We start from the raw sequence: 20,226 nt of genomic DNA, 5'->3' as shown, positions 1-20,226 counted from the left end.
GCTGGTCATCATCCAGGCTAGTGTCAGGGGCCCCTTGTTGTGCCACAGTGTCCCCCCTGGTGTTAACAAGGTCCTGCAGCACCCCTACAATGGTGACTAGGGTGGTGTTGATGGACTTGAGTTCCTCCCTGATCCCCAGATAGTGTTCCTCCTGCAGCCCCTTGGTCTCCTGAAAGTTGGCCAGTACCGTTGCCATCGTCTCCTTGGGAATGATGGTACACTCTCATGATGTTGGAGAGGGCCTCATGGAGAGTGGGTTCCCTGGGCCTGTCCTCCCCCTGTCGCACAGCAGCCCTCCCAGTTCCCCTGTTTTCTTGTTCCTCTGTCCCCTGAACCGTGTGCCCACTGCCCCCAGGTCCCTGATTTTCTTGGTATGGTGGGTTTGCCTGGGTTCCCTGTAGTGGTGGACACACTGCTGCTTGACGTGTTCTGGGGACATAGGGATGGGCCCGCTGGGTGGGTGCTGTGCTGGTGTTTCCTGAGGGGGAGGCTCTGTGGTGGCTTGTGAAAGTGTCAGGGGAACCGACTGTCCCAGGGTCCCAGATGGGCCTGGCTGGTCATCTTGATCCAGTTGTGCACAGCTGCTGTCATCACTGTGGGCCTCTTCTGTGGGGGGACTGAACATGTCTGGAACCTCTTGTCCAGTGACGTTGGGTAGGGGTCCTGCAGGGGTGTAAAGGCATGATTATTGCATCTGTGTGTGCCATTGGGTGCAATGGGTGAGTGACCCTGTACTCCAGTGCTTGCATTCTTGTCTAGGTCCTTGTGAGATATTTGGTTTGGGGTCTGTGTGGGTATCTGTTGTGGACATGCTTTGGTGATGGGTGTCCATGCTTTGGTGTTGCATGCAGGGCTTGGTGTTGGAAAGTGTGTGTTGTGGTAGGGGGACATATATGAGGTGTTGGAGGGATGGGGTGAGGGTGACGGTGGGGGTATGTGATGGTATGCAGTTAGGGTGGGGATATTATAGTTAAGAGTTTCCTTACCAGAGTCCATTCCTCCTGCTACTCCTGCGAGGCCCTCAGGATGCAGTATTGCCAAGACTTGCTCCTCCCATGCTGTTAGTTGTGGGGGTCCACTGCCAGTCCTCTGTACTGCAATCTGGTGTCTGGATACCACGGAACGCACCTTCCCCCGTAGGTCATTCCACCTCTTCCTGATGTCATCCCGTGTTCTGGAGTGCTGTCCCACTGCATTGACCCTGTCAACGATTCTGCGCCATAGCTCCATCTTCCTAGCAATGGAGGTGTGCTGCACCTGTGATCCGAATAGCTGTGGCTCTACCCGGACGATTTCCTCCACCATGACCCTGAGCTCCTCCTCAGAGAACCTGTGGTGTCGTTGAGGTGCCATGATGTGGTGTGGATGATGTGTGAGGTGCTGTCGGTTGTGATGTGTGAGGGGATGTGTTTGTGTGTGTTGTCTGAGGTGTGTGGATGTTGTGTGAGTGATGATGTTGTGTGCCTGTGGATGCTAGTGTTGTTTCTGGTGGTGTCTCTCTCTGGCCTTCTATTGCAATTCTGGTAGTAAGGGTTTGTGGGTGATGTGGGTGTGTATTTTATATTGGATTGGGTGTGTGGGAGTGGTGTGTGTATGTGTATCAGGTGTGTGTATTTCGATTTGTCCAATGTGGGTGTGTTTTGTATATGTGTGTGTATTTTGAGCGCGGCAGTGTGTACTGCCAATGGAATTCCGCGGTTGAAAGACCGCTGCGTGGATTCGTGGGTCATGATAATGTGGGCATATTCCTGTTGGCGTGATGGTGAAGGTTTTGTTATCGCCAGTTTATCACTGACCTTCGGTGTGGCAGAATTGTGTGGGTGTCTGGATTTTGGCGGATTCCGAGCTGTGGGTCGTAATAGCTGTAGCGGAATCCCGCCGCCGCAGCGGTGTGTTGGCGGTCTTCTGCACGGCGGTAAGCGGGATTTACCGCCAATGTTGTAATGAGGGCCATAGTGTGGGAAAATTGTGTCAGCAATGGTTAAGATCATCCTCAGTAGATGCGGTTAGAGAACACCTCAGTCTCCTGTCTAATAACACTGACTTGCAGGATTTCCTGTTAGGCCCCAGAAAACAATGTAGGAAGCATTTCTTATATGAAGTATATAGTGAAATTTGGAAGATTTCCCAACAAGAAGCACCTGTCTGGTTAAGGCAAATAGATCAGGAAAATTCAAAAAAGGTATTAGCTGTTGTAGATAATGGGATTAATACCTTGTCCGACCGGATATATATTTGAAATAATATTGTCTCGTCTGCTATAGACATTATACAAACAGATATGTCTTCTTCACACCATGGATAGAGTCAGCTAAGGTCCATTATGCAGTTGGGTTGGACACTTCATACATTGAAGGCGGGTCGCGTTCCTTGGCAGCATGTCAGTGCGAGGGAGATATTTTCTTCCTTTAATTTGACACGACAACAACAACTGATGGAAAAGAAGGAAGCGATTTATGTCATGCTTAACATCGAGAAATTAGAAAAGTTCCCTTTTACTGTGGCTGAAATACCATCTGCTGAGTGGCTAATACACGGGGTCATTAATCTCCCTATTTCTACACTACAATTCACCTCCTGTTTAAAACACATTCCGGTAGGCAGATATGAAAGGCTGGGAGATAGTTACATTCATGAGGTGTGGGAGCTTCTCTTGTCGTACAAATGTTTCAGTGGCATGAAAGAAGTCTATCTTAGCGGTAGTGAATGCAAGACTTCAGTCAGCCATTTGATGGTTTGTAAGCAGCTGTTCTTGCATGGGGCGTGTAACGCCACTGCTGCAAAATTGGCTTGTTATTTGAAGGGAGTTCCAGTCCCCTTGATTAGACCTACGTTCCCGGTGCTTTCAAATACAAACTTTCCGAGACACTTTGATGAGTTCGTAGGACGAATATTTAATGTGTCCAGTACCATTGGAATCGCACATTTTTTCAAAGCTGTTGGTTCTGGTTTCATTCACACCTTCTCCTATGTATTCGGTTTGATACCATCAGCAATCCACTCAATTTTCTCTAGGATTTTCGGGGGCTTTCTGATAACTTTGGCATCTTGCTGTTGCTATATTTTATGCACAATGGCTGTCCCGTTGCAACGAGGAGGAATGGCGGTTCTCCCATCAGCGCAGCTGTGTCATGAATGCATGATGCAGTATTTTGGAGCAACACTCCTGGAGCAATTGGAGTGTGGCTGGTTTTTGCCATTCAGACTGGTCTTGTGTTGTGTGCAGCCTGTGTTTCGGTGCCTCTGGTGCTCTTTCGAACATGCACTGAAAGGCTGTCTTTCGGCACAGCACTCACCTACATTGGACGCTGATCTGTTGATGTTCTCGCTGAGGGTTCATTTCCGGACATGTGCATTGAGGTTGCGTTTGCTATGAGAAGCTACTTATGAGTTGCCCTTCTTGGAGGATGTAGCTCACGACTCATCACTGGGTACACCACGGAATGCAGCCTTGGCTAAGGCTGAGGCTACAGAACACAACTGCTCCTTGTTACTTCTTGGAGATGACTTCCCAACTTTAACATCGGCCGAAGTGGAAGATCTCCTGTCCTCTATGGTCCCAGAATCGATTGGAACATTTCAAAATTGCCTTTGCCTTTTGAGATTCAGTTTTATGCCACATGCTTATGTTTTAAATTGTCCCTTTATATGCTTACGTGTCCATTCGACTTGTCATCATTGACATTGCTTTTATATATATATCTTAGGTTGAGCTTTTTTAGCAACAATTGTTTTATATTTTTGGGGAAAGGTGATACATTTGAACAGAGTGGTGTGGCTTAACATATTAAGAGACAACTTAGCCCCTCTGGTGAGATCTGTCATTAAGCTGTGGAGAAGTGTGGCTCAATGGTTAGAGCGGCAGACCCTGATGCAGAGGTCTGGCCCAGGACCAGGGTTCAATTCCTGCCTTGTTGGACTTGGGCTCAATTTTCTCAGACCTGATAACTCTCACCTTGGTGCCAATCTAATCATGTGTCTAACTCTGGGCAATAGCTTGCTTAATCTCCACAACAGCGCTGGGATACCTGGCTTCACCTTGGGGGTGCCCAGGAGTGGGCACTTCACAGGGAAAGCCAGGAAGGGTTCCACAGTGGTATGTGTATAGTGCCAAGATGCCTGACTCCCAGGGTAAAAGTGCACTATACAAGTACGAAGTTTCCAAGTTTAAGTGGGATCTGAGGAGTTGAATATTTAAGCTTCAAGTTAGACCTGGCTCCAGGGCCACGTACAGCCCTAGCTCTTAAAAAGACAGTCTGCGCATCGTAGGCCACACTGACCACTCCACATCAATTTTTAGCCCTTTCCAGAAGACCTAGACAGATTTAGGCCAGTAAATAGTAAGCCCCAATGCATCCCCATATAGACTAAGGATCAGCAAAACACTAGGAATCGTGAGCGACAGGTGAGAGATATACAGAAGCACATCATCCGCATAGAGTGCAATGTAGTTCTCCGTCGCCACACCCCAGTCAAAACTTCAGACCTGAGCATCACAGCAGATCCACACCATCAGTGGCCCAATTGCCATACCAAACAAAAGTGGCCATAGTGGGAATCCCTAGCAGGTGCCTCTGCCAATTGGGAAAAGGCAGATAAGATGTTGTTGATTTGTACCTGTGCCGTGGGGTGAGAGTAGAACACTCACACAAATGCCTGAAACAGGGACCCCAGACCCACCCTGATCAACGTGTCCTCCAGAAAGGGCCAGCTAGCAGAATCAAAAGCTTTTTCAAATTCTAAAAGAAGGTATGCTGTTGGAACGGGAAACATCCTGAACAACTAGGTCTAAACCACTACTTGCCTGAACCACTACTGCTAAACAACTAAAAAGTCTCTACAACTAAGTACTGAACAACTACTGTCTGAACAACTACTGTGTCTGAATAACAATTGCCTGAACAACTAATTTTAAGGTAAGGTTTTCCTTTTGGTTTTTATGGTTTATTAGTTGTTTAGAATATATATATATATTAGTTGTTCAGGCAATTGTTATTCAGACAAAGTAGTTGTTCAGACAGTAGTTGTTCAGTACTTAGTTGTAGAGACTTTTTAGTTGTTTAGCAGTAGTGGTTTAGGCTATAGTTGTTTGGGACCTAGTTGTTCTGTCACATATTCTGTTGGAACCACCTCCAGAGAAAGAAGCGCAAGTGCCCTATAAACTTTGAGGAGACAGTGCCTACTGTTCCTACGAGGCATAGACCTGCAATAATCAGGGAGGACCAGCTTTGGAAGAATTACTAGCAGCCAATTTGCTAGCATTTTCATGGTGATTTTCACCTCAGAGTTAATAAGCGATATCGGGCGATACGATCCACATCATCCTACTGATTAGCCGGGCTTGGGTAGGACCAGAAGGGTCACAAATTCAAGCTTGAGAGGGAACTGTACATTGTGTACTACCTCCTAATAAAGATCAAGAAGGTGAGGCATCAGGTGGTCCTGGAAGTGGTCTTAGTATACCATCTGGAACCCATCTGGGCCTGGAGTTTTCCCTGAATTCATATCCTAAAGGGCCAGCACAATCTCCATTCGCTTCAGGGGCGGTCCAAGTCATGCCCTGTCAAAGATAAACCTAGACCAAAAGCTTAAGGGCCCGATTCACAAAGGTAAACTTACACTTTTGGTCTAAGTTTAGACCAAAAGTGTAGGTTTACGACTTTCTGGTATTCAGAAAGGTAAGCTATGAGTAGTATCTTTATATCTGCACTTGTGGTGGATCATCCACACTCGGGCTGGATCATCCAAACTCTGGCCTGATCATCCGGACCACAACCGTAATCAGTGTAATCACATGCACCTGCACATTATGAAACCCACCTGCAAGCCAGATTCCAAAAAACGGATAAAACCAGCACACAAGCAAGGCTCTGGTTTCCCAAGAACTATAATGTGCCTTCCTGTGCTGCATATCCTGAAACCAAAGCTGCCCACTGGGAGGGAAAAAAAAAACACTGAGGAGGAGACCACCATGATCCTGAAATTTATTATGAGTAACTATGATCCTGAAATTTATTATGAGGAACTATAGGAGACTGCATGTTTTCCAACTCTACAAAAGCAGTTCCTCACAGAATGCAGCTTTATGGCAGCAGTTGGCCCCAGCAGTCACTGCATTGTGGAAGGACATCCGGACCATGAATGACATCAAGAAAAAGTGGGAGGATGAGAAGAGGAGGGTGAAGGAAAGGTACACCAGGAGAGAGGTGGCCAGGGCTCTCCCAGGTGTAAAAACTGGAACCTGTCTCTGACTCGTCCGCTTGAGAGGGAGGTTCTCTCCACCATAGATCCCCAGCTGCTCCATGAGCTGCCTGTGACTGATGACCGCAATGTGGTACCAGGTAATGTGCAATGTTACTAACAATGATACCAAATAACTAATGTTTGTGAGACTCATAAAATGGGACCATGAATGGTGTCCCACATAAGTCTTTGTGTATGCAAATGTGTAGTCATGTAACTGGTTGCACATAATAAAATATATTGGATATGTATGATAACCTTTTTGTTCTGTTGCACACACTGGAGCACAGGCCCCTGCACCAACAGTGGAGCACAGGTCCCTGCACCAACAGGGAGGCAACGTCTTGGAGCACAACAACCCTCAAACTGGTAGGTAAATATGGCTAGGGGAGGACATTCTCCCATACAATGTTACCAGTCAATTCATAATTAATGTACATGGATGCACATATATGGCTTTTAACAGTATGCCACACACCAACCTGACATGATGCCCAATGATATGTCCACCAAATATCTATGTGTACATTACCTACAGGAGGGGAAGCTTAGACATCTAGTGGTTAAACATCACATCATGAAAACGGTAAAGCTGGGTAACAGCTCAGCTTTTCCTCTTGAACAAGGGCTCCTTAAATACTGTTGATCCCACTTTGCAACAATATCACAAATGAGTGAATGTCTGAATAGAGGACCACAGGATGTGTGCTGAACACAACGGTATACAGTGTCAGGTTAAGTAGACCAGGAAGTTGTACATGTACATTTGAAACACAAGCCAAGGGGAAAGTGCACAGCAGATTTAGCTGCCCTCACAGTCAAAAATTAGCAATGTTATCCTGTTTGCCCATGTTACCCATGCCTTGGTTCATAATGGTGTATATCAGACATGTACCTGGCAATCTACTGACAAATTCTGATGTGCACAGATTGCCCAGCTCTGCATGTTCTAGAAGACTCAATTGCAAATTAGTATATATGACATCATACATAGGATGCATGTTGCCAACAAAGATGTGATGTTTCCAGAGCTAGCCAGTGCAGGACAACCATGTTATTTCCATCCTATATCTCTCAGTGACATCCAATTATATATTTGGCTATAATCGTGAAACCTAGTTAATCTGGGGCTGTGTGTAACTTGTAGATTAGTGGCCCATATCTCTTGTATGTACATGTGGTATCATCACCATCATCCTTTGCTGTCAGTTATGAATGCATATGTTACCTTACAGCTGCTGCCAGGACTACATCAGTGATAAAGATGACACCATCCAGGGGTTTAGCAGACATCCTGGCTGCAGCAGTCACACCCACTGCCACCCACCCATCAGGTAAGTGTGCCATATGGTGCGGTAACCTATTGAAACCCTTATCTTGAACAAGAACCAATTCCTTGTGAAAGTGGATGAGCAGAAATTGCCTTTTTAGCATCTCTTCTGTAGTTGGCGTGAAAAATGCACCCTAAAAGAATAGTGATGCTTATGACAGGTGTGCATAATCACATTTAATACATGGAGAATAGTAACCATGGTGTCTCTTCTCTCCAAAGCTGCTGGATCACAGACCAGTTCTTCTGCTACACACTCAAGAAGCCCGGTCCAGCAGCTGACATCTAGGGCGATCTCAGTACCACAAAGACCTGAAGCTGGAATTAGTGAGTTTGCTTTGGCATTTCACATCTGCCCTGCACACCGCAATGCCATAGTGTGAACTAGCACATGTAGGGGCACACAAACCAGGTCACATGTGGATCACCCTTTGAATTGAATATATATTTTGACCAATACCTGTGTTGCACCGCATCATATTCTAAGCCACATATTTAGCCTGTTGCAAACTCTGTCTCACAGGTGGTGATGATGAAGATCTGAGTCCAGATGACAGAGCAACTACCTGTGACGGGTGCCAGGCAATCCAACTGGCGAACCCACTCCTCTTTCAAGTTGCCTTGTCAGCTGCCAGGGCAGCACAGGAGGGTGGGAGGATGAGGAGGGAGATCAGGTGCTGAATCCAAGTAATGTGAAGGCCAATCCTCTGACCACTCCATTTGGCCCAAGCAGCTCACAAACAAAGACCACATCTGCTGTGTTTCGCATGGTGCCTCATTCTACAACCCAGAGGAGTGCACATTCCCCACAAACCTCATCCCACAGCTCACATCTTCACAGCCCTTACATACAGGTCAGACATGTTGGTTCCCCTACACACTCCTACTCTGACAGTGTTTCCCAGGCCTTCTCTCCAACATCTGAGGAAGATGCCCGCACTTGTGAGAAGCATGTAGCCCCTAGGCACAAATCTACTCACAACCTCCCACTTGGCATCACACCACCTGCTCGTGGACCTGCTGTTTGTATCGAGGGCATCTCAGGTGGAGAGGGCTGGCAGATATACATGTTGGAGAGTGGGAGGAAGATTGTTTCCAGCAGTAGTCAGATGTGAGGCATGATATTTGTGACATAGGGGCTACACTCTCTGACATGTCTGCCTCGCTGCAGGACATGCGCCAACTCCCACAGTTGGTACACAGAATGACCCAGGTGTTGGAGACAATAGATGGATCCTGGCAAGACGTGGGGAAGAGGCTGAATAACATCATGGCCATACAGAGGGAAGAGAGTGTAAGCCACCATGCATTGGCTATGAAGACGATGGAGGGGATACTCAAAATAATACCAAATCCTTCAAAGTCAATGCATGGAGGGGAGCCAACACATCTACCTGCACCAACCCTCCTCCAACCCCTGGTTAGGGAACCTGCACCAGGGCCCCCAAAATCGACAATGGGAACACTCACCTTGCACTGTCATGTACTCTCCCTATACAGGCTCCAAGACCCCCTGTCCAGTTAGACCCCAACACTGGACAGGCTCAGATACCTGATGTCCAGGCAAACCCCCACACTGTTCTGGCTCAGAAATCCCCTGTCCAAGTAGACTTGCACACTCTACTGGCTCAGACACCCGCTGTCTAGGCAGACCCTCACAATGGGTAGACTCAGACGCCCAATCTCCAGGCAGACCCCCCCCATTGGACAGGCTCAGATACCCCCTGTCCAGACAGACCCCCACACTGTACAGGCTCAGACAACTGCTGTCCAGGCAGACACCCACACTGGACAGGCTCAGATACCCGCTGTCCAGGAAAAACCCCACATTGGACAGGCCCAGACACCCCCTATCCAGGCAGACCCCCACATTGAGCAGGCACCACAACCACCTGCAATTGAGTTCTCCAGGAAACGTGCAACATTGCGAAGGTCCTCACCACCAAAGCTGAGAAGACGCAGTTGAGATCCCCCATGAGCACTGTGACATAATCATGCACCACACTATACAAATAAATGAAATTTTGCACATTTAAATTTGTTTGGACATTAGTTTATGATGTTCAAAGGCTTAGTGTGGCTGTAGGCCATTTATGTGTCAGACATGTTCATCACTAGGACCATCTGTGTACAGTTGTGTCATGTGGAAGGCATAGCTAACCAACTCCAGACATAGAATTCCATGCTATGGGTGCAGCACAGACAGTGAACTGCACGACACAGTATCTCCTTTTTTGTATGGATCAATGTAATGCAAAAATACAACTGGCCATTGGGAAGGGAGAATCAAAATAAAATATTGTTCTTCATAGAATAGGGGTAGGGGACATAGAAGGGGTTGAGCAAAATAAATAAAACACGTCAGGAAACATCATGGAAAACAGTCTATTTACAGGGGTAAAAATAGTCCAGTTCAACTCAAATGTACAGTCAACTGTTATTCTGGTCATCCTCTTTCTCTATGGCAATGAGATCCTCTGCCATTGTGGCCTCTTTCTTGCTGGCCATTGGAGGACCTCGCACCCCAAGAGACTGAGACACACAGTGCAGGTACGAGGTGTAGGAGGGTGAAACAGATTGGGAGGAATGACAGGGGGACACATGTACAGCAGTGTGGGAGGGATGCTGAGACAGGGCAGAATTCATGGCTGCACCCAAGGAAGTGAGGGTGGAATTAATGGAATCCAGGGACTGGGCCAGCTCTTCTTGGGTCCTACTCTGTTCATCTATTAACTGCTGTGATAGCCAAGAGAGGTTGACCCGCTCCCCTTAATATGCATCATCCCTTCCTGGGATGCAGCCATAGGGGTCACCACTCAAGGAGGGGTTTGGGTAGCACAAAAGGGATGTGGGGTGTTGGGGACAACTGAACTCCCAGTGGGACTAGGGCAGACACATGGAGGGGGACTGGTGGCAGGGGGGGCACCTGGCTTCCCCATTGGACTGGGATCCTGGAGGGACACTGGTGGTAGGGGTGGCACCTGGGGTCCCCGATGGACTAGGGGCCCTCATGTTGTAGGGAGGGGACAGAGCCGGGCCCTCTGGCTGGTCAAGATCTTTAATGCCTGGGGGAGATGTGACATCTCTCCCCCCCCAGGCCAGAGGTGTCCAGATCAAGCCCCCCTTCCACAGTCTCCTCAGCCTCCACCCGGGTATTGTGCTCAGAGTCCACCCGGGTGGGTGCACTTCTCTTGCCTATAGATGGTGCAGGACCCTCCTCTTCTTCCACAGTAGTTGATAGAGGTTGCGCTCGTCATTATCCCCAGGTAGCTCTCCTCAGTCCTCAGTCCTCTCTGTGGTCTTCTTGGCCAGCCGGATCCACTGAAATGGAAGTGAGAACATTATGTAGTTGGCAAGGTACATGAGTACCTGAAGCAAATGCTGACTTTTTCTTCTTTTGATCTCACTGACCAATTCCAGATGACTTCGACTCACAATAGAATATATGCTATCACTGATATGTCCAGACATAACTCACACATTGAAATCTGTCACAATTGTGGGTGGTATACCCTACTGCAGTGACAAAGCCAAACCTTAAGCAAGATCTAAAAATCTTGACCAGATTCTCAACTGCAATAAAGGCTGTGTGTGCAAATTATTGGACAGAAGTTCAAGTTACCCAAAGAAATTGGGACAAGGGTTTCCTGTCCTCACTACCTAGTCTACTTTGCAAGTCTGTCTAAAAGTGGAGATGGCACACTGTCTTGATGGAGCTGTCTACCCCAAAGCCGTGGGCCCAATTCACAAGGTTTACTACGAATAGAGTTAGACTTTAGGTCTAAACTTAGACTTGTGGTCTAAAATAGACTTTGGTGCTAAGTTTACCTTTGGGAATTGGGCCCCATGTGTCAATGATCATCCTGCTAACTTGCAGACTTGGTAGCCTCAAAATATTGCATATCATCTGCTGTGTAGGATGGTTTAACTTCACATAAATTCTTGAATGGGCATAGAAGTGAAAACCAGGCCTTGCCACTGACCTTTGCTAAGCTGTGAGTACATGCATTGGAGGATGCATGAAACTATCAGACAATGTACATGGCAAGTGCCACATTTGGCAGTTCAAGAATGCATGTTGGTGCTGCACACTTTTGCAAACTTGGCTTAGCTAGGTAGCTGTTTCATGAGACATACGAGCCACTGTTGTAAAGACGTGCATTTGTTCAACCTTAGAAATTCAGGATCCATTTTGTCTCAGACATGTATTTCAAAGTTAGCCACTACTCCAAAATGCAAGAATGATATTTTACACTGATGATGCACACTACAAAGGCATGCATGTCACAGCATCCCACACAAGAAATGTGACCACTTAATCTCACACTAGACAGTGTCTGGACCATCCTTTTGGCATTACACCCATCAGTGATAAGGCCCTGGCTTCACTGGTCATGGAGGAGGCATTGCATTTTTTCACATAAATGCATGAGTGATGGCTCTTTCCCCTGCAGTATCCAGCACAGTACAAGTCCCAGAGACCCCATGGGGCATTGGCCTTATGACTGCTGCTGCAATTGCTGTGATTTTGTAAAAAGAGACATGAGAGGCACAGAAAGAGCATGCATGTCACAGCATCTAACACAAGAAATGTGACAATTTGACCTCACACTGGACAGTGTCTGGACCATCCTTTTGGCATTGCACCCAGCATTTATAAGACCCTTGCTTCATCAGTCATGGTGGAGGTATTGCATGTCTTCACATAAATGCATGTGTGATGGTTATTTCCTCCCCTGTTGTGTCCAACACACTTCAATTCCCAGAATGCACTTTGGTCAATGCTTCCGATGTGGTCTCGTGGGTCATTGGCCTTATGACTGCTACAATTGTTGTGATTTTGTGAAAAGAGACATGAGAGGCACAGAAAGAGCATGCATGTCAAAGCTTCCAACACAAGAAATGTGACCACTTGATCTCACACTGGACAGTGTCTGGACCATTGCTCTGCCTTCCGTGGCTCCACCCTGTAAGTAGAGCCCTTTCCCTGGTTCCTCTGAACTCCTGACCCCTGTCAGGAGTTCGAGGTACTCCTCCACGTGCAGGCTTCTGCCTGCACCTCATCCCTGGGGTCTAGTGGGAGAGCTCTCCCCTCCTACTAAGCTACCTTCTACCTCACTTCTCCTTTTGCTTTGCTTTGCTCTCTGCTTCACTACTGTCCCTTAGTGCTCCTTTTCCTCGTTTCTCTCTCACTCTGCTCTCTCTCTCACTTTCGCTCTCCCCTTCTCTCTCTCTCACGCCACTGCTGCTCCCGTGGCTCCACCCCCTTTATCGTGCCGTTTTTCGTCCCCCTCCCACCTCCCAGCTGTCCTCTCCTACCCACCACCTCCCTCCCTCCCTACTTAATGGCACCCGCTGCGCACCAAATGTAAGCCCTTCTGCACCCATCCATGCCTGCCCACGCCTGGACCACGCCCAGCACCAGAATCCCTGGCCCCCATCCCCAATGCCATGCATGTCTTCACTACAATGCCGCCACCCTCCGTGCCCTAAACACCGGCCACTCCCCGCCTGCCTTCAAGTCTCCTCGCAGACCGCCCATGGACCCTTCTCCTGCCGTAACTGCACCTTCACCAGCCTCCACAACAATGACCCACCCACCAAAGCAGGATTCAACCATCTCAGATGTATCCTCAGCAACACCCGCTTCGTCTACAAGCATGCAGTAAAGCTATGGAATCTACTCGACTCACCCTCCCCAGACGCCACCTTCCTGACCGAGACCTGGATGAACCCCTCCTCAGTGCCTGACATCGCCATAGCCATCCCGGGCGGCTACAAGATCACCCGCAGGGACCGCTCCAACAAACCAGGAGGAGGCATCACCATAATCCACAAGAACACCCGCAGGATCACGACCAACACCGAAGACACCCTCAGCCCCACCGTACACCTGCACTTCCAAATCCACACTGACCCAAACACCACCCTCTGAGGGGCCCTCATCTAGAGGCCCTCCAGCCCATGACAGCAGTTCAGCAACTCCATTACCGACATCATCAACACGCACGTTATAGTATCCACTGACTACATTCTCCTCCTCGAGGACACCAATGACAACAACACCGCCACCATCCTCAACAACCTCTCCAACCTCTGCCTCAAACAGCTCATCATGACACCAACCCACTCCACAGGACACACACTTGACCCTATTTTCACAGTCAGAAATCAAGTCTCTTTCAGCCACACTGAACTCCACTGGACAGACCACCACTGCATCCACTTCTCCTTCAAGAAACCCACAACACGCCACAAACCACAATGGATCCCCCACTGCAGTTGGAAGAAGGTCACCAAAGACCAACTTATCGCAACCCTCTACCAGAACCCACCCATCAACACTACCAACACTGATGCAGCTGCCCGCAACTTCAGGCAATGGGTCAACACCTGTGCCAATACTCTCGCCTCAATCAAGAATCCCTCCAACAGATGCACCAACAGAAAGGCCTTCTGGTTTACCACCAACCTCCACTAATCTAAGCAAAGCTGCCGAAGACCCGAAAGAAAATGGGTCCAAGATCATGCTCCGGACAACCTCACAGCCTTCAAAAAACTCCATCCACAGACACCACAAAGTCATCTGAGCCGCCGGGAGAACCGCCTTCAAAGACCGAATCAACAACAACGCACACAGCCACAAGGAGCTCTTCAAAGTCGAGAAGGAACTCTCCAACCCCAGCTCCAACGCCAACGACATCCCGCCATCCCAAGTAATCTGCGACTCCCTAGCCTCCTACTTCCACCACAAGATTGCAGACATCCAAGACAGCTTCAGCACCCAGACCCCCCAGCAACCACCAACACCACAGATTCACCTCCAACCAACCTCCTGCTCTCCTGGACCCCCGTCAACGACAATGACACCATTGAAATCATGAACACCATCCACTCAGGCTCTCCATCTGACCTCTGCCCTCACCATAACCTCAACAAAGCAAGCTCCATCATCACACCCCAACTATGGAAGATCATCAACAGCTCCTTCGAGTCCGCAACCTTCCCAGAGAGCTGGAAACACACCGAGATCAACGCCCTCCTCAAAAAACCCAAGGCGGACCCGAAAGACCTCAAGAACTTCTGGCCTATCTCCCTGCTCCCCTTCCTGGCAAAAGTCATCGAGAAGGATGTCAACAGACAAATAACCAGCTTCCTTGAGGAGAACCTCACCCTGGACCCTTCCCAATCTGGATTTTGCAGCAACCACTGCACCGAAACTGCGCTCATCGCCACCACCGATGACATCAGAACCACACTGGACAGTGACGAAACCACGGGCCTCATCCTTCTGGACCTCTCGCCCGCGTTCGACACCGTCTGCCACCACACCCTACGCTCACGCCTCAGCAGTGCTGGAATCCAGAACAGAGCTCTGGACTGGGTCACTTCCTTTCTCACCTGCAGAACCCAGAGAGTCCGCCTCCCCCCATTCCGCTCACAGGCCACCAAAATCATCTGCGACATACCCCAGGGTTCGTCCCAAAGCCCGACCCACTTCAACGTCTACATGGCCCCGCTCTGTAACATCGCCCAATCCCACAACCTCAACATCATCTCATACGTCGATGACATCCAGCTGATCCTCTCCCTCAACAAGGACTCTGCCAAGACCTACCTCCAGGAACGAATGAAGGCCATCACCTAATGGATGAAGAGCAGCTGCCTCAAACTTAATTTCGACAATACGGAAGTCCTCATCTTTGGCTCCACCTCATCCACATGGGATGACTCCTGGTGGCCTGCCACTCTCTGAACCACTCCGACTCCCACCGACCACGCACGCAGCCTCGGATTTATCTTGGACCCCTCACTATCCATGACCTAGCAAGTCAACGCCACCTCCTCCTCCTGCTTCAACACCCTCTGTATGCTCCGAAAGATCTACAAATGGATACCCATCGAAACCAGAAGAACAGTCACCCAAGCCCTCGTAAGCAGCAAGCTGGACTACGGCAATGCCCTCTGTGCAGGAACCAAGGCCAAACTCCAGAAGAGGCTGCAACACATCCAGAACGCCTCTGCACGCCTCATCCTAGAGATCCCCCACCACATCACAGACCACCTGAAAAACCTGCACTGGCTCCCATTCAACAAGAGAATCACCTTCAAACTCCTCACACATGCTCACAAAGCACTGCACAACACCGTACGAAAATACCTCAACAGACGACTCTCCTTCTACACCTTGACCCAGCATCCACGCTCCGACGACCTCGCCCTCGAAACCGTCCCACGCATCCAGAGAACTACAACCAGTGGTAGATCATTCTTGCACCTCACCGCCAAAATGTGGAACACTCTTCCCACCCACCTGTGCCAGACCAAAGACCTAATTACCTTCAGGAAACTTCTCAAGACCTGGCTGTTGAGCAGTAGCAGCACCTCCCCCTTCTAATCCCCCCTCACCTCCTCAGTGCCTTGAGATCCTCATGGGTGAGTAGTACGCTTTACAAATTCCTGATTGATTGATTGATTGATTGATTGACCATCCTTATAAAATTGCACCCATCAGTGATAATGCCCTTGCTTTACCAGTAATGGAGGAGGCATTGTATTTCTTCACATAAAAGCATGAGTGATGGCTATTTCCCCTTTAGTGTCCAGCACACTAGAAGTCCCAGAATGAACTTTGGTCAGTGCTTCCAATGTGATCCCATGGGACATTGGCCTTATGACTGCTGCAGCAAATGCCAAGATTCTGTACATGGTGACATGTGATACATGTTTGTACAGCTCTGTTACCACTCACACCATGCTACCAGACACAGCATGAAGGCAATTCACTCACCATAATTCTGCTGCTCCAAATTCTACAGCTGAACATGGAGGGTCGGCCAGCCTGCACTCAGGACCCTCCTGTACAGTGTTGTGACGCGGGGCCAGTGCACGTAGGGCTGGGAAGACTACCCCAACAGTTCTTTGGCCCTTAGTCTTGCCCAACGTTTTAGGTCCTCCCAAAGTCCTGGCCCACCGGTGGTATACGCCCACTGCACTGTAGCACTGCGCAATCTGCTCCCAGATCCTGTTGCATGCTGTACTGCTCAGCTGCTCCTTGGGGCCCCATACATTTGAAGGTAGTAGTCCTGCACACCCCTAGCTAAAATGCCCAGTTCCCTTTCACTGAAGGGGGGCACCCTCACCTCAACTCCCTCAGCCATGTTATGAGCAGTAATGGAGGACTGAGCAGCAGGATGGCAGAGGATCCTGTTTGTAACAAAGGATGACTCAGAATGACAAGAAAATGGCGTCCTGCAACTTCCAGTCAGGAACCTCCTGCCTTGCATTTTCTCTGTGTCACTTCCTGTTGATTATCATTGGGTTTCGGCCTGTCTCCAGATTCTATGCCCGAGTGCCGATCATCCACACCCGGAGCGGACGCTCCACATGGGGATCATAGGATCTGCTTGGGGGCTTGGCACTGTAATCAGAATGGAAATTCCCCCCAAAATATAAAAGTGAAAAGTGAAAATCAAACGTGACATATGCAAGAGTGCAGGAATTGCAGGTATACTGAGGGAGGAATGGAATGTTTTGTGTTATACTTACAGGAGTTCCCAGCACAGTTTTGCACTTTGGATTGCATTACGGTACATATGGTCATCTAACTGACATCTTGGAAACCTGTGCTGTATCACCCATCCAGGCTCAGGTTGTGATGTCAATCCCTGGACATATAGTACTAAATACACCAAGAGCCAGGGGGTACAGTGTAAGGTTTGGAAGCCATTGCAGCACTGACTAGTTTGTCACAGCAGCCACAATACAGAAACAGTAACTGCAAGTGTGTGGATCATGCAGGATTTCAGATTTGTAACTGGTTGCACATACTGGCATGCCAGTTCTGAAACAAAGCACCGTCATGAGACCCGCACCCTCCCCTCCAGTGCCTGTGACAAAGGCCCAATACTCCCCGGCCAGTCAGTCCATGCCCACGACCTATACACTAGTGGCAGTGGCCCCTCAATCATTGCACATGGGTCACAATCACTACACTGAAATATCTCATAGCAGGAAAATCCACCTTGGTTACAGGGACACACCCTCTGATGTGGCACCTTCACCCCAATGGGCACCTCCCATTGTGAGGCAAAGGCCTCTTGTGACACAATCTAGGGAGGTCTCACACATGCTGAGCTTTGATCGGCGGAGCCACTGAGGCCTTAAGTGACGTTTGGCATGCTAGTCCATGAAATGTGCACATGACAACCTGCACAGATAATCTATCGACTCCTGGGGGCAGCTGTTGTATACAGACATCATGCATGAGTCTCAAAGTAGTCTCAGGATGGCATATGTGGACAGTGTTAAATGTCCACCAATCATCATTGACAACATACTGCAAACCACATGAAAGCAATGACAAAACATGTTGCTCACGTGAAACAAAAAGTGTCAACTAGCTGGTCACGCAACCGCATACCGTGCCCTCTGTTTTGTACAATGGCCCGGATGCCTGGATTCAAACCTAGCTGAGGGTCCAGAGGTGTAAGTTTTGATTTAATGGTATGTTGTGCAAAACATAACAGGTTACTATAATCTTGCACACAACTTGAGTGGAGTACAGCAGCAACCTCTGTACTGTCAAGACATTTGAATCTTGATTTTAGGTGTCCAAAACTACGTTCAATGATGTCTTGTGTACGTCTGCGTGCCCTATTGTACCACTGCTGAGGTACAGTGGTTGCACATCTGAATGGTGTGAGGAGATGAAGAGTGAGTGCATATGCAGCATCACATGAGGAAGGAAAAGGAGTGATATTTGAAATCCCTCATGCATCTGTATAGTACATGCTCTATGAAGTGGTACACACTGTGTCTGTTAGGGGGAATAAATGGGGAATTAGGATCAGCTCTGTCTGATGTTTGGGCACATGTACAGACACAATTTACTTGTGTGGTGCTTAGTACTTACCCAATAGCTACATGTGACAAATTCTCCTGCTGCCATCCACCGGGCAAGAGGTGACCTGCGGAATACATAACTGTCTTGGGTACTGCACATCAATGAAGTTACCACTGGCATCACAGACACCCTGCATGTTGATGGAGTGCCAGCAGTGTCTGTTGCAGAAGATGTTTGCATTGTGGTGAGGCGGCTGGAGAGCCACGAGTGCAATCAATTGCACCCAGCACCCGTGGGAAATGAGGTAAAAATCCCAGCTACCCTTTGCCTTCTTGCCAGTGTATGGGGCATTCATATGTGGCGATGGGCTCTCCTATTGATGCAGCTCAGTACCTGATGCAGGCATCAGGACTGGGTTGCCTGGGAGATACCCACAAGTTCATCTGTGACCCTCTGGAATGAACTCGTAGCAAAGAAGTGGAGTGCTACCAGGATCTTGACACATGCTGGGATGGGGTGGAAGCGGCAGGTCACTGAGTCAAGATCCCACTCCCACTAACAAACCATCTCCGGGATGATGTGAGCGGAAAAACAGTAACTGGCCAGGTCATCTTGGCTTGGCATCCCAAAGTGGTTTATCCTTTGTCTAAAGATCCTCTCTACTCTCCTCCTCCTTCTCCTCAAATGATCCTGTCACATAGCAAGGGGCAAACCGACAAACACATTCAGCGACATTTTCAAAGGTCTGAAAGGGTTTATTTGTGTCTCAGCTTTGCTTTTATGTATGCAGCAAGGCTGGGATTGTGTGTGGGCTTAGGATTTTCAGCTGGAGCTGGGTGGGGGATGGTAAGCATTTACACAGGTGTGTCATCATGCATTTCTGCCTTATCCGGCCCGAGTGCGGATGATCTGCCAGAGTGCAGACATAAAGATACTACTCGTAACTTACCTTTGTGAATGCCAAAAAATTGCAAACCTGCACTTTTGGTGTACATTTAGACCAAAAGTGTAAGTTTACTTTTGTGAATCGGGCCATAAGTTGAGATCTAAGGTCTAACTTTACTTCGGGTAAAGTTAGTCTTTTGGTCTAAGTTTAGACTTTTAGGGGCATATTTCTGAGCCACTTGCGCCACCTTGTACTACATTAGCGTCATTTTGTTATGCTAATGTGGGATAAGGTTCGCAAAAACGCAGCACCATTTAGCCAAAGTGGTGCAATGCATGTATTCCCCCACTTTGCAAACCCCTGCACCACATTATGCCTGCACAAGGCATAATGTATGTAAGGGGGGCCTAAGGCATGCGTTAAAATGACGCTCCCATTGTTTTCAATGGGCCTCCTTTCAAACTTTTTGCCGCTAATCGTGCAAAGCGTCAAACTAGCATCAACATTTTTGATGTTAGTTCCATAACGTGCACCATGGTGCACCATATCATAAATACAGCACACACATGGTGGCATTAGGGGGCTTCAATGGGGCACAAGAAAAGTGCTGTATCATGACATGATGCACCACTTTTTCATAAATATGACCCTTAGTCTAAACTTAGACCAAAAGTCTAAACTTAGACCAAAAGTCTAACTTTTCTTTAAGTAAAGTTAGACTTTCAGTTTAAATTTAGGGGCATATTTAAAAGCCCCTAGCGCCACTGAAGTGTCACTTTTCGTGATGCTCTGGTGGCTATATGCCCTGAACCATATTTACAAGGTGGCATTAAGCCACTTTCTGTGGCTTAACGCCAGCTTGTAAATACGGCCCTTTCCCATGCAGAACTTTGCGTGGAAGGGGCGTGCAATGGGTGTTAC

Source organism: Pleurodeles waltl, chromosome 2_1, assembly GCF_031143425.1.
Source record: "Pleurodeles waltl isolate 20211129_DDA chromosome 2_1, aPleWal1.hap1.20221129, whole genome shotgun sequence".
NCBI lineage: Eukaryota > Metazoa > Chordata > Amphibia > Caudata > Salamandridae > Pleurodeles > Pleurodeles waltl.
The sequence above is the reverse complement of the archived record's forward strand: the minus strand, read 5'-3'. Positions refer to the sequence as shown.